General features: G+C 38.9%; 1 protein-coding gene across 12 annotated transcripts in view; it reads left to right on the top strand.

Annotated features, from left to right (window-relative positions):
* cmss1 (cms1 ribosomal small subunit homolog) overlaps positions 1-14139 on the top strand; it is a 226718-nt gene that overhangs the window by 83377 nt on the left and 129202 nt on the right. For 3 of the 12 annotated variants that reach the window (XM_052015198.1, XM_052015188.1, XM_052015194.1), the window contains exon 2: positions 9367-9440. The exons of 8 other annotated variants lie outside the window; for them this stretch is intronic. The gene's annotated coding sequence lies outside the window, so the exon portion shown is untranslated. The remainder of the gene's footprint in view (positions 1-9366; positions 9441-14139) is intronic. One more of the 12 variants, XM_052015187.1, reaches the window with a different exon arrangement.

The raw sequence follows: 14139 nt of genomic DNA, 5'->3' as shown, positions 1-14139 counted from the left end.
CCAACTCAGGTCCTCTGTAGGTTACGAATGCCAGCCTTGTGTATTGCTTGGCTGCTGCAGGCATCTTCTGCCATGTGGGAGGTCAGTTTGCAGCAATGTCATTGCATCTTGCAGAGAAATCTGAATAGTTGAGTTAAATGCCCTGGCTTAACAACATGTTGCCCTTGGTAGGTCACATTTCCAACTTGCAAACTGTTCGGGGTACGAACAGTTCTCAGGATCAAAACCTAGGGAGGACCTGTATTTCTTTTGCTAAAGGACTTTAAATTTGTGTGTCAGTTGTCTTCCAATTCCCAAAATGTGTTGTGAGCTTTCTGACTAGGATTGAAATTTAAAACCGGTATCATGATAGCTTTCTATTCATGGATTAAAACTGGCAAAACTCTTCTCGTATTTAAACACTACAGCCACCAAATACATGAGAGAAGTTTCAGATTATTTTTTCCAAGAAAAGCCAGTTGTAGATGTTTCGCACAACTTGTGCAAGCCTTATTTTGACTGGAATTTACTTGGATTAGCTTCACCTAAGTATTTCCTTATACTTCAAAACGTCATAGATTATGTTGGAAGTTGAACATATGACGCTGAGTATATAGGAGACTAAATAAGACTTTAGCTCGGAGAAGTTCAAGGTGTACCATCAGAATGAAAGCACTTAAGAGAAAACATCAAAGCATAGAAAAATATTAAATGCTGAATTTAGAATAATAATCCAGGATTTTGCTCCAATAATAATTACAGGGGTATTGGCACTGCCATCACTGCAGGACAAATCTGACAGCAAATTCTAGTGTTTGGACATGCGCCGTGAAATGCGGAAACCCAGAAGTTGGCGTCAGGACTGTCCTCCTCCCCAGGATGTGCAGTGGCATTCATCATCAGTGGATTTGCCACTGAAATAGTTGCATTGGTCTTGAACATTTATTTCTCATGTCTTTGTATGACATTGGAGAAGACCATTCACCCCCGGAATATTGTGTTCAGTTTTGATCACCCTTCTATAAGAACGATGCCATTAAGCTGGAAAGAGTGCAGAGGAGATTTATGAGGATGTTGCCGAGACTCGAGGGAGTTATGGAAAGGGGTTGAGCAGGCAAGATTTTTTCACCCAGAGGGTGGTCAGTATACCACTCAAGCGAGGATGAGGCAACCGTGGCTGACAAGGAAAGTCAAAGACAACATAAAAGCAAAGGAGAGGGCATACAGTATTGCAAAAATTAGTGGGAAGCTGGAGGATTCGGAAGCTTTTAAAAACCAATAGAAGGCAACTAAAAAAGCAATAAGGGGAGAAAAGATGAAATATGAAAGTAAGCAAGCCAATAATATAAGAGAGGATACTGAAAGTTTTTTCAGATATATAAAGTAAAAGAGAGGCAAAAGTGGACATTGCATTGCTGGAAAATGACGCTGGAGAGAGAGTAATGGGGAACAAAGAAATGGCAGGCGATCTGAATAAGTATTTTGTGTCGGTCTTCACTGTGGAAGACACCTGCAATGTGCCAGAAATTTGAGAGAGTCTGGGGGCAGAAGTGAGTGTAGCTGCTTATTACTAAGGAGGAAGGTGCTTGGGAAACTTAAAGGTCTGAAGGTAGATAAGTTACCTGGAACGGATGGACTACACCTCAGAGTTCTGAAAGAGGTAGCTGAAGAGATTGTGGAGGCATTGGTTGTGATCTTTCAAGAATCAACAGAGTCAGGAATGGTTCTGGAGGAGTGGAAAATCGCAAATGTCACTCCACTCTTTAACAAGAGAGGGAGGCAAAAGACAGGAAATTATCGGCCAGTTAGCCTGACTTCAGTGGTTGGTAAGATGTTAGAATCCATTATCAAGGATGAGGTTTCGGGATATTTGGAAGCACATGATAAAATAGGCTGAAGTCAGTATGGTTTACTTAAGGAAAATCTTGCCAAACAAATCTGTTGGAATTCTTTGAGGAAGTAATAGGCAGGATAGACAAAGGAGAGTCGGTGGATGTTGCTTACTTGGATTTTCAGAAAGCCTTTGACAAGGTGCCACACATGAGGCTGCTAGACAACATAGGAGCCATGGTATTACAGGAAAGGTACTAGCATGGATAGAAGATTGGCTGATTGGCAGAAGGCAAAGAGTCGGAATAAAGAGAGCCTTTTCTGGTTGGCTGCTGGTCACTAGTGGTATTCCACAGGTCGGTGTTGGGTCTGCTACTTTTCACGTTCTCTGTTTATGGTCTGGATGATGGAATTGATGGCTTTGTGGCCAAGGTTACGGATGATACAAAGATAGGTGGAGAGGCAGGTAATGTTGAGTAAGCAGGGAGTCTGCAGAAGGACTTGACAGGTTGGGAGAATGGGCAAAGAAGTGGCAGATGGAATACAGCGTAGGGAAGTGTATGGTCATGCACTTTGGTGGAAGGAATAATGGTATAGACTATTTTCTAAATGGGGAGTGAATTCAGAAATCAGAGGTGCAAAGGGACTTGGGGGTCCTAGTGCAGGATTCCCTAAAGGTTAACTTGCAGGTTGAGTCGGTAGTAAGGAAGGCAAATGCAATGTTAGCATTCATTTCAAGAGGACTAGAATATAAAAGCAAGGGTGTAATGCTGAAGCTTTAGAAGGCGTTGGTCAGACCACATTTGGAGTATTTTGAGTAGGTTTGGGCCCCATATCTAAGGAAGGATGTGCTGGTATTGGAGAGGGTCCAGTGGAGGTTTACAAGAATGATCCCAGAAATGAAAGGGTTAACACGAGGAACGTTTGATGACTCTGGGCCTGTACTCGCTGGAATTTAGAAGGATGAGGGGTGAATCTCATTAAACCCTACCGAATATTAAAAGGCCTGGATAGATTGGATGTGAAGAGGATGTTTCCATTAGTGGGAGAGTCTAGGATGAGAGGTCACAGCCTCAAAATAGAAGGACGTTCCTTTAGAACGGAGATGAGGAGGAACTTCTTTAGCCAGAGGGTGGTGAATTTGTGGAATTCATTGCCACAGATGGCTGTAGAGGCCAAGTCATTGGGTATATTTAAAGCAGAGGTCGACAGGTTCTTGATTGGTAAAGGTGTCCAAGGTTACGGGGAGAAGGCAGGAGAACAGGGTTGAGAGGGAAAAATAAATCAGCTCTGATCGAATGGCAGTGCAGCTTTGATGGACCAAATGGCCTAAATCTACTCCTGTGTCTTACGGTCTTATACGGAATGAGCTGCCAAAGGAAGTGGTTGAGGCAGGTATATTAACAATATTTGTACAGGTACATGGTTAGGAAAGGGTTTAGAGGGATATGGGCAAATGGACTAGCTTAGATGGTAATCTTGGTCAGCATGGACAGTTGGGTGGAAGGGCCTGTTTCCGTGCTGTATGACTCTATGATTCTATGGTGTCTGTGTCAGATTTCAGAGCATTTCCATCTGTCCATTTCTACCACTTCTTTCCATGTAACCTATTCTTTCTCATATGCCCTTCACCACCTTGATTCTCCTGTCAAATCTACCAACGTGTCTTTGGTATGTGGGAGAAAAGTGGAGCCCCTGGAAGAAACATGAGGTCACAGGGAGAATTTACAAGCTCAATACAGACAGCACCCGATGTTGGTTTCAAACCAGGTTGCTGGGGTTGTGCGGCAGCGGTGTTGCATGCTGTAACATTGTGCTGCTAAGCTGCTACTCACTGAAACAGTTACAAACTAAAAATGGATGAGCAGTTCGGAGTGTGCAATTTGGGAGTGTGAGTCTTTAGTGGCATAATAAACAATAATTACTGCTGAACAACTGGCTCGCCTGAAAACTTGAATTTGCAACTGTGGAATTTCACTCCCTCGAGAAAATTAAGGCTGACTTTTAAAATATATTACCTTTCTGTCTGTCTGTTTTATTTCTCTCCCTTAATCCTCAACTTCATTTTCTATGCAAGAAAATAAAATAAAGCTGAGGAATAAGGGAGAGTGGGAAATTGGATTCAAATTTGTTCAGTGGCAGAAACAGTGGAATTCCCAAGTGCTCAGTCCTCAGTCTCTTGCTTTTTGTGGCCATGTGGTTGACAGGGAGAAAGGAAACTTCTCACCTAATGGAAGATATAGATGGTCTGGTCAGTTAGGCAGAAAGGTAGTGAATGGAATTTAATCCAGACATGTTTGGGGAGTTGCATTTGGGAAAATAAGGCAAGGGAATATACATAAAACAGCAGGATACTGAGAAGTGTGATGGAACTGAAGGATCTTGAGACTGTGTCCCCTGATTCTTAAGGATTACGGGTTAGCGGTGCTGGACTATCATGTCAAGACCTTTCCGAATCTGTTTTATATAAATTCTTCTTGTATGTTGAGTCTTAAATTGCCTCCTCTGTACAGGGGCAATTAAGAATGTACAATGAATGCTGGCAATTGACATCCATATGCTGTGAATAAATGGGAAAATAAGCATTTAAAAATGCATATGGAATGCTTTCATTTAAAACTGAGGTGCTTAGGAATTACTTCTTGCAGAGGGTGGTGAATCTCTGGAATTGGTTATCCTGGAGAGTTGTGGGTGCTAGATTATTGAAGGTATTTAAAGAAGAAGTTCTTAAATTTTAGAAAAATCATCATAATTAAAGGCTCTAGGAATTGTCACAGAAACGGAATGGAGGCCTGGGGCAGCTGAGCCATAACCATATTGAACGGCAGGGCAGGCTTGAGGGGCCAGGTGGCCTATTCCTGTGTTCTTGTGTGTTCTTTACTTCATTATCCAAGGTCTATATTTTTTTTCTCTCTCTCAATCTTGCATTGGTGGCGTTATGTTTATTTTGTTGTTTATTTCGAACACATGTAATTTATGTATCATTTATGGTAATTTAAATTTGTGTCAACTTCTGTCCTCATCTTGTGAAGATCAATGAAGATGCTGGAGATACTTCCAGGTCAGGTAGCATCTGCGCAATGAGAAATAGAATTACTGTTTCAGGTCGTTGACTTTTCACGAGAACTGGAAAAGAGAGAAAACTAGTGTGTTTTAAGTTGTAAAGAGGGTGATGAGTGGAAAGAACAATGGGAATATCTTTGACTGGGTGGAGAGCAGGTTGTCCTAGTGACACAATTGTAAAAGAACCAAACTCAGAAAGTATAACCAACAATTTGTGTTACCTTGCTCTTTCATCTGCATCAACAACTCCTCTTCTCATGGTACCCTTTCCTTGCAACCACTAGAGATGCAACACCTGTCCTTTTGCCTCTTCACCATCCAGTGACCCAAGCAGTTGTTTTTAGGTGGAGCTGAATTTACTTCAACCACTTCAACAATAATTATTTATCAAAATGGGGTTTCCTCATTATTGGAGAAACTATACAGAGATTCGGTGACTACTTTGCGGAACATATCTGTCCAATTGACAAGAATGACTCTGAGCCTCAAGTTGTCTGTCACTTTAGTTCTCCATCCCACTCCCTTTCTGCCTTTGCTTTTTTACTCTGTTCCAGTGAAGCCCATTGTAAGTGAAGGTACAGCACCTCATCTTCCTGCTTGGTACATTGCGACCCTCAGGATTCAACAGTTTCAGATACCAGCCAGTTTTGATATGTCATCTACTTATATTACCGTTTTCTACTCTCCACAGATCCTCTGAGTATTTCCAGTACTCACATCAATTTCAGATTTCCAGTAACTGCTGTCTGCATCACACAGTTCCAGCATTATTTTCTCCCTCTCTATTGCCCCCATTCACAGCTACAAAATAAGGGGTCAGTCTTTTATAACTGAGGTGTGTTGAAATTTCTACGCTGGGGTAGTGAATATCTGGAATTCTCTTCCCCTGTGGGTGGTGGAGACGAGTGCATAAGATGTATTTCAGGTGGGGATAAATATTTGAAAGATTAAATAATTGAAGTTTATGGGGAACTGGCATGGAAGAGGAGTTGAGGCCAGCATTGACCAGCCATGATCATCTTGAATGGCAGATTGGGTTTGACAGGTAAGTGGCCTACTCCTGCTTCTATTTTCTTGTGTTCTTGTTCATCTATTCACACTTCCCCAGACAGATCATCAATAGCATTTGTGACATCTGGATAGTCTTGTTCTCCTCCCTCACATAGATAAGATATTTATTTATTTATTAGTCACATGTACATTGAAACACACAGTGGTTCTTTTTGCATTACTGAGAATGTGCTGGGGGCAGCCCGCAAGTGTTGCCACTCTTCTGGTGCCAACGTGGCATGCCCACAGCTCCTAAACCGTACGTCTTCAGAATGTGAGAGGAAACTGGAGCACCCCGAGGAAACCCACGCAGACATACAGGGAGAATGTATAAACTCTCTTTTGTTTGCTGTACTCTTCCTCCTTTCTACAACTTGAAACATGCTCATTGTCTCATTTTTCCAGTTCCGATGAAAGCTCAAAAACCTGAAATATTAACTCTGTTTCCCCCTCCACCAATGTTGAGTACCTCCAATGTTTTCTGTAAAATAACTCGTGCCTGACAAGTCACTTTGGCCTTGGCAATACAAGGTCAAAGTATGGAAAAGAAGTTGCAGAATCATTTCTTAACTATTTCATGTTTCGTGTTACATGATGTTTTTCAGGGGTATGTTTAAAGTGACGTGATGCAGTTCAGTGCATTTCTGTGGTGAAGTACTTAAAGCAATCAAACACAGCTATTTCCTATGATGGACATAATTGAATATCATGCCATTATTTCTGTTGTGAAATGTTGTGGTATATAGTTTGCTTTATTTCAGTGATTGCTATTTAAGGCTACATTTTCACCAAGCAGACTTCCACTTCCAAGTTGTAATCTGTGGTCCATTTGTTGGAGCATTCCGTAACTATCATGTAAACTTATTACGACAATGTGCAATTAGAACGGAAAGAAATTAGAAAATTACAGAATTAGAATGGAATTCAATTTTGACTTTTTAGCTCATAACTACACAAGTACAGTGGAGTACAAGCCAAGATGTTACGCAATTTAGAAATTTGTTGGTCCAGAGCAAAGAAGAAAAAAATCATCTGAATACGAGAATGCCATAAACTTTAATTTGCTTCTAAATCTTCTCTAATATCCTTTATTTTGCACTGTGACTCTATTTCATTGCTGAGACAATGGACAGTTTGCCAACTTCTCTGTGGCTGTTGAAGTTACGGTTGCTGCATGCATGGATGAATGAAAATATGTGTGCTGCACTCTGGGATGACCCAACTACCCAAATTATGATTGTATAATACTGTAATGTAGTCAATCAAATCTAAAGCTAAGAATTGAAAGCAGAGCAGCAAGTGGTTTCAGTTACTCTGGTTGTTCCAAGATTCAAATCCTAAGCAAAACAGTATTTTAGGCTCTTTATTTCTGAATTAATTTATAAGAAGCTAGAACATGGTATTCTTGGTCAATATTTCAGTTACAGAATGGATTTTTTAATAAACTAACAGAGGCTTGATCTGAAAATTAAAGAAAAACAAATTGGTTCATCTCTATACCAGTATCATGATCTTTACTATCACGTAATAAAGTTAATCAAATTATGTTTATAGAACTGTTCCAGTATTAAAACAAGACAAGTGGAGTGCAACATTTTTGGTATGGATTTCTTATCCTTAATGGTTGCTGGGATAATTCTGCAGCTATAATATTTTTCTTGCTCTCTGGTGCTTCCTTCAGCCCTTTAACCCTTTAAGACCACTGTACTCCTTCAATTTAGTTGCCTGTACAAAAGCCTGTTTTAACCCATCCATCATCTGTATCCATGGCTTCAGCTGCATGGATCCTAAGTTTTAGAATTCCCTTCCTAAACAACTACTACTCTACTTCTCATTCTGTGAGGTGCTTCTTAACTTTTACCAATTTGGCCAGATGTCTTATTTATGTGGTTTGGTGTTAATTTTCTTTTTGTGTACTCATGTGAAGCACCTCAAGATACTTAACAATATTAAAGGGACTATAACAAATTATAGATGTTACAAAAACATTATAAAAGACCAAGACAAGATGCAAAATCAGGTCAGTGTTCCTGGCAATATAAGTGAGGGTATTACTCTTACTGTACCCAGATGTGAGGTATATCTTGGTTGGAAGAGTAGAAAACCTATCAGCAGGACCTCGAGTAGAGATGGGTGACTGGTGGTGGTGATCAATGGCTTTAATGTGCAGGTATACTTAGTCCACTTGGCACCACATTATTTGATATCTAGTTGTTCCAAACTGAGAGGACTCCAAATGAACATTTGCTTTTGTCAGATACATATGCTTTTAAGCTGCTTCTGCTTGCATACCTTTTGGGCATGGAAAAAGATTGTACTTTGTTTGTCTGTACCAAATATGATATGTTTCAAGTTGGGAATTTCCATTTGCATCCTGCCACTATACTGAGGCCTCAATGGTCCAAGTCATACCAGATAAAAACACCAATTTCTCGGCCAGTGTGTGTCAGGATCAAATTATACCACAGAAATCCCAATTAACACATTTCTGGTTTAACTGAAAAAGATTACAGTTTTTTCCAAGTTTTTGTTTTGAAAAATTCGACTGAAAATCGAAACCCTACTGAGACAATCAACGTCACAATATTCAAATTGTCTCCTACAGTTGTAAACAATGCCTACTTATTTTAAGTTAATATGCTAAGTATTGTAATTTACTTCTCTTTATCCGCAATCTTGCATGCATTTCTTAATAAATAGTGGACCCATAGTATTAAAATTAGGAATAGATTTATGAGAAGTGAAACTGGGAGGCACATTTTTACATAAAGTTTAATAAAAACCTGAATCATCGCCACAAAAAGTTGGATTCACCTACATTTTGATATCCAGGGAGATAGATAAAATGTGATTAAATGGAGCAGCAGGTTCAAGGTAGGCCTGCTTCTGTTTCTTATGTTCTTAAATACAGATACACCATGATGAGATGGACTTGAAGGAAAAATAGCCCACTGCTTTTGCTATATCCCAGTGTTTGAAGTATGGAAAATGTGAGAAAGTACATCAATAAATACAAGTCAGGAAGTAATTCTGAGGTTTTGTTGTCACCCTTCCAGTGTTGAAAAGTGGAATTACCATTAATGTAAAATCTATAACGGCACTCTGTGTTCAAAGTTGCATCCTTTCATTTCATAAATATAGTCATGGCATCCAGCCGTGCCATAGTATGAGAGGAAAAACTGACTTATTAATCCAATAATTTTGTTTCCCACACAAATGGTTTGTTTTTTTTTGTTTTCCATGCCAGTAAAAGGGCATTGCATTGATCAGTTAACCTTTCTCGCCTATTTAGGATATTACATGGAGAGTATCTTCATGTCCCATGAACAAATAAAACAAAATGCAACTGGGTGTTAAAGCAAGTAAAATTCCAAATCTGGGAAAATTGCATTCACCTATTTTAGTGACTATACTAAATAATTCAATGTTTTTTTTTCTCCTCAGAGGAGATTAGCCTGCTGTCTGAGAGGTGAGAGATGCTGTATGTGCTGCACAAGGTGTCGTCATGCCAACATTAGGTTAGTGAGCCCTGGGGTGAATAGGAAATTATTAGCTCATTGCTATATTGTCATTCAGCATTTCATTAAGTAATGGGATGTGATGATGAAATTGGAGCTAAGCTTTATTTTCTGCATACATATACATGGCTTTTCACCATAAGGGAACAGACATTAAAAGAAAAATGTAAAAATAAATCTTGTTTCTCAGAGTAATTGAAGAAATTTAAACGGAATTGTAGGAATGGATATGTTGAAATGTGGGGCATTAAAATTCTAGCAGACTCACCCAATGGGACTCTAAAAATGGTGAGTTAACTTATCGCAACACCTGACTGGCAAAATGATGGACTTTCATGTTTGGTTATCATGGCTGAATAACTAAAAAAACAATTTGGTTGTTGAGAAGGGAGCCTTGAAAGTTATGAAATTGGAAGGATCTGCAATTACTTTATAGCACATTGATCATGTCTTACAACGAATGTTAGCACCAATGCTTCTAAATTCAAATGGATGTGTGCTAGTGCACTTCTTGTATCCCATCTGCTCTCTTCATGGCTGAGGAGAATCTGGTGGAACAAAATAGCTCTCATTGAAGCTGAGATGTAAGTTACGTAATGGGGGTGCTGAGTTCATGCAGCAGTATTGAATGCCAGATTTACTCACTTTTGCATGTATGGTTCCATTGATGTAATTGAAATTAAATATGTGGAGGTGAATACAACTGATACTGCCTTTAGCGCAAGCAACCAAAATCTAAAGTAAATAATAACAAAGAAGCAGACCGTCTGATAATTAACAGTTGTGATCAAGATGTTGTAGTTAAAAGCAGCTGTTTGTTTCACAGCAGAAGTACACTGAATGTACCTGTTGAGTTGTCTGCAGACACAAACCTTAAATGAGTCTGGTTTCAAATAAGTGCTGTTGCAGCAGAGGCATTGTTTTGATGATAGTCCTCCATGCATATGGTATGATAAGTTTTTAACTGCTAGCACATACTTATAAATGTTTAAAAACTAATTTGGTGTATTTCCATCCTTTATAGTATTCTGCATCTGGCATTTAATGGCTTTGCTTAAAAATCATACAGAGTAGAAGTTTTTGCCTTGGCTCTTATTTATACTTTGAACAGACAGACAACTCACAAAGTACCCTTGAATAGTTTGGACATGTCTGCCACACTGATATTTGTCAACATTTACAATGGAAGCATCTTTCAGGAATGTTTCCATTGTTGTTATGCAGGCTGCTTTACATTTGGTAGTTATGACAAGCTTCAGCTTCTTTTGAAGACCGTTATTGATAGCCAGAATTCTGAAACTTCATTGATAACCATTGTTTTGTGCTCATACAGATTCTGATTCATAGTCATACAACATAGAAATGGACCCTTCGGTCCACTCACATTGCACTGCTTGTCAATCGCCCATGCACACTATGCTTATGCCATTTTATTCTCCCTAAGCTGCCATCAACAGTGAAGACGTTTTGCTGAAATTATGAGGATGCTGGTGGGACAGCATCTGAAATTTTGTGGACAGGTCTGGTCTCCCTGAGAAATATATTTGTGAAAGAAAGAGTGAAACAAAGGTTCACCAGATGGGATCCTGGGATGGGGGGTGTCGGGGAAGGTTGTCCTTTGAGATGAGATTAAGCAGACTGGCCCTAAAATCTAAAGTTAAAAAGAAAGAGAGGTGGTCTCACTGAAACATATAAAATTCTTATGGGGCTTGACAAGTAGATGCAGGGGATATCTCTCCCAGCAGGAATGTTCTCAATTGGGAGTCACAGTCTGAAGATAAAGGGTCAGCTATTCAGGACAGAGATGAAAGAAAATTTCTTCACCCAGAGAGTAATAAATCTTTAGAATTTTCTACCCAAGATGGTTGTGGAGGCTGAGCTGTTGTATCTGCTCAAGACCGAGGTTGATAGATATTTGGATATGAAGGGAATCAAGGAATATGGCGTTGCACAGGAAAGTATTGCTTAGGTAAACTGTTAGTCATGATCTCATTGAATGGTTGAGCAGGCACAAGGAGCTGAGTGGCCAACTCCTATTTCTTCGAGTTATGTTCTTCATCTAACTTCATCGAATACGCATCTAATTCTTTCTCTTTTCTCTGGCCATGTCATTTCCTTTTAAACAAATCCTGTTATTTGCTTCCACTATTCTGCCACTGTAATTTTGTAACATGGAAATCAAAACTATTCACTATTTCAAGTGTGGTTGAATTGAGTTTAAATACAAGTAGGATCTTGCAGGAATGGGGACTGAGCATTTTTTCCTTTTTTTTATTATGGTGGCTCCACCAAAATGTCAAACTCATCTGATCTCGCAAAGATGATGAGTTTTAAATATGTTAAAACACTTAAAACACCTAAAACTAAACTGTCACACTTCAAGCAAATGGGACTATATTAAAAAAAACACACGCAGACCCTTATGGGTGGAAGTACAATTATGTGGGGGCGAGATTGCACTGCATCTGATAAGTTATTCGTGGCCCCTGTATACCTGCACTTGTATGGGATGGATTGGTCTTCCGCACCTTTGAATTTTTTGGCAAGGTCAGGATGATGATTGGATCTGGTGGAGAGGCCCAGACCCCAGAAGACCCATGGCATATTTTGATGAGATTGGGGGCAGAGGTTTGTCCCACACAAAAAAAAGAAGCAATTTTAACAGTTTTAAAATGTCCATTCCATTCAGAGCTGTAAAAAGTTTTTTTTACACATAATATAACATTTAATTAAAAATCTGAAATAAAGAATTGAACACATTAAACAGAAGTGAAATAGCTAAAAAGTAAGTTTCCTTTTCTTGTGCATCCCATTCAACAGACCTTCGTTGTAGTCAGTAAGATCCCAGATCATAAACCAGGACTGGCCTGGCATTCGATATGCATGGAAATTCCCCTAGCTTCTTGCTGGGAAATCCCAACAAGACTGGACTCCATAAGCATAATGATAGATGAGGTGCCTTCTATCTTAGCATGGTTGTGTAAGTTTCAGGCTTATTTCTGTTTGAATGGCTGAAGGCCAATAGTTCCGTCAGTGTCTTGGCTACAACAAACAGAATTTAAGCCAAAATGTATTGGTGAATCTATATTGAACCTTCATACATGAATACACTTGAAAGTTAAGAGGAGATTTAATAGATGATTACAAATTTTTAAGTGATTTGATAAATGAGTAGTGAAAGAGTATATTCTTTCCTTGGGAGCCAATGGCAAGGAATCATTTATTTTTTAATCAATAGGCAAATTAAATGTTTGAAGAAGTCACAGAGTTGTTTGAATGCTTTGCCACAGGGAATAATCGAAGATGAGAGCGGTGCATGTTTTCAAGAAAAAAAGAATAAATATTTGAATGAATAAATACAAAGATCCAAGGCTGTGGGGAGTGAAGGGGGTAGTGAGGTTAGAAATTGGTAATACCTCAAAATCTGTCAAAGTCAGTGATGCAAATGGCCTCACTCAGTACTGTACACAACTTCAATTTTATGTTTAAGGCGAAAGTCAGTTTCGAGGAGTAAAAATCCCTTCACTTCAAAATCACAATATTCCTATTGGTCATGCATCTGCTGTGAAGTTAGAATATTTCACATTATGTTAAGGGTTCTAAGACAATTGCTAGGTTTCTTAGAATATGATGGTGGCAAATTAGCTGGAATTGGAGGGTTATATTGCAATCTGCTGTTAGGTGAACAAATAGCAGGAACTATACTTCAAAATACTTCCAAAATATTTGTTGTGTTTTTTTAAAATTATGCTCCACAATTGCTAAATGAGATTCAAATGACGATGAATACTGAGAAAATAGCAATCAATGCAGTCTCTGCCTGCATGTTATGGTACTGTGTATGCAGCATATCCAGCAGCTGTTAACTATAACACAGTGTAATTATTTAACAGTTAGGTGAAATTTTTGTCTATCATTTCTTTGATTGTCTAAAGATATTACTTAAGCTCCAATGATCAATAGATCATTAAGTGTTATCTGCGGTGGGTCTTAGCTCACAGTATTGAAAACCATGAAATACAGTCAAAGTATATAGCAGTCTGGCGTCAATCTTGAGCCTTAACACATAGTCACAAGCATATGTAATCTCCAAATGTGATGCCAATAACCAAAAAGGAAATGATTACATTGAATTACAATGCCACGTACAGAATTAGATTAGTGAACATTGTCAAAGCATTATGGAATAAATTAGAAACTGATGGTAAACACAGAAATGTTTACATAATGATAAACTGTTATGATTAAGTGCAGCACAGTAGATTTTGCTGGTATGTTCCTTTTGAAGTACCACATATTCCCCGAAAGACTTCCAAACTGTATTCAAGATTCAACAACTTTTTTTTTCACCAATCTTACAGTACAATTACACTCCTCCAAGTACCAATGACAAAATGAACTCAAGGTGGATAAGAGAGATATGAACTTGATAGAGATGGGAGTTCAGGGACTAAGTGCTGTGCAGGCTAAGGATCTTTGATTTGGAAAGCAACAAATGGTTAGGAGTAGAAAGGACATTGAATGAATGGTCTCCATCTTGATCTTTAAATGTCAGAAACACTGTGGTGAAGGTGTAAATTGGCAGGCTTGAGGGATTTTAAACAGGTAATTGTTAGTGGAGAGAAAAAAAATGTCAGATAATATTGTTGATCATACAGTTGTGAATGGTTTTGACAGAGCAGAGTAAGGGCCCAGTAGA

This window comes from Pristis pectinata, chromosome 4 (genome assembly GCF_009764475.1).
Source record: "Pristis pectinata isolate sPriPec2 chromosome 4, sPriPec2.1.pri, whole genome shotgun sequence".
Taxonomy (NCBI): domain Eukaryota; kingdom Metazoa; phylum Chordata; class Chondrichthyes; order Rhinopristiformes; family Pristidae; genus Pristis; species Pristis pectinata.
Note: the sequence above shows the minus strand (reverse complement) of the source record. Positions and strands in the feature narration are given on the sequence as shown.